Source organism: Eumetopias jubatus, unplaced genomic scaffold (genome assembly GCF_037043125.1).
Source record: "Eumetopias jubatus isolate StellerSeaLion01/CBP00866 unplaced genomic scaffold, mEumJub1_p1.0 scaffold_2, whole genome shotgun sequence".
In the NCBI taxonomy this organism is placed as follows: domain Eukaryota; kingdom Metazoa; phylum Chordata; class Mammalia; order Carnivora; family Otariidae; genus Eumetopias; species Eumetopias jubatus.
In genome coordinates, this window is record NW_028274808.1 from 21175185 (window position 1) to 21176753 (window position 1569).

A 1569-nucleotide genomic window follows, 5' to 3' on the forward strand; every position below is an offset into this window, starting at 1 on the left:
AAGTTGTTAAGTTTTCTCATAAATAGGGTTTGAACTTGAATTTGTATAGCTACCTTTTTAAATGTAGGGTAGGCAGGGCCTTTCTATGGTTATTCACAAATCATCCTTTCCCTTTCTTGAAGAGTATGATATAAAGGTGCTCTGATAGGAAGTTTCTCATTGAAAATATTAAGAAAGCATATTTCCTAGTGTAAGAAAGAAAAGTAATTTAAACTGTTTTTACTCAATTACAATTAAGAGAATGTGTGGTATGCATTTTTTTCATTTCTGGAGAGGAGTTTATAGAAGTGTGATTGATTACTAGTCGTATCTGTACAAAAACATTTTGGTAATCCTAAGAAAGTAAAAGCAATATTTTGTTCCAAAGGTTATGAATTCAGATGTAGCAACAGGGAGGTGGTAAGAGACCTGGTAGAACTGGTGTTTACTAATAAACACAGAGCAAGACAGAGATGTCAGAAAAGGTGCCTCAGAAATAAGTAAACAGAAAACCCTAACACCTCCTACCCCTACTCCATTTCAGATTATAAAGCACCTGTTACAATGTACTCGAGTTTAGTGATTCCACATTAGATACATTATAAATATATCTTTCTCAAAGAATCTACAGAAAATATCATATATATAAAATTGCTGTATATTGCAAAATAGTTTAAAACCTAAAAATTTTGTATAAGCATATCTACTAATATAAAATATTATTTTTTCTCCACATCAATTGGGTTTTTTTATCCATACAATTGTATCATTTCCAAAGCCCATCATAAACCCAACCGACTTATACACTGTTTGAAATACACAGACATATACATATATACACACTCATACAGAGATAGGAGCACACGTTTGAGTCTTCACAGAAAAAAAGCACAATCACCAACAAAGCATCTCTTCATAGATATTTGTGTTTGCAAAGTTTTTTAATGTGGAAAATTAATTTTTAACTAAATTCTGCTCCTCATCGAACACAGTGGGCATAAGAGTTTTAGCTGCCTGTCACATTCTAAATAAATTTCTTGCTTTTGTTACGGTCAAAGACTCAGATATTTATATATGAAATTCCTTATGTTCCCCATGTTAAGGGCCTAATCTAGCTCGATGAGAGAATAAAAGGGGGGCTCTCAGTGTAACACTTTAACGACAAGGATTTAGGCTCATGCCTACAGCCCTTACCAAAATCTTGTACTCCTTGCGTATCCAACTTTTCCTCCCCAGCAAAACATGCTCGAAAGAGAATTCTGGGCTTCAGATTTTACCATGCACCCTGGAAATTGTGGAATGTCAGTACTGAGCTCTAGATCAGGGAGGCTCCAACACTAGCAGCCAAAAACCCAGGCTTTCTGTTTATCTGATATTTAATCACAATAAACTCTTGGTTAGACAAAACAATCACAACTTGCTCTTTAATGGCATCGGGCAAATAATTAATCTCTTGGAAGAGCTATCGGGAAACAAATGTTTTCCTTGCCTTTGGATTAAGCTGGTCAACTGGTGAGCTTGATAACATTCATCCTGGGAATGTAACCCGTTGATGTGTAAGTATTTAGCCCCTAGCCTCACCTAGTAAAC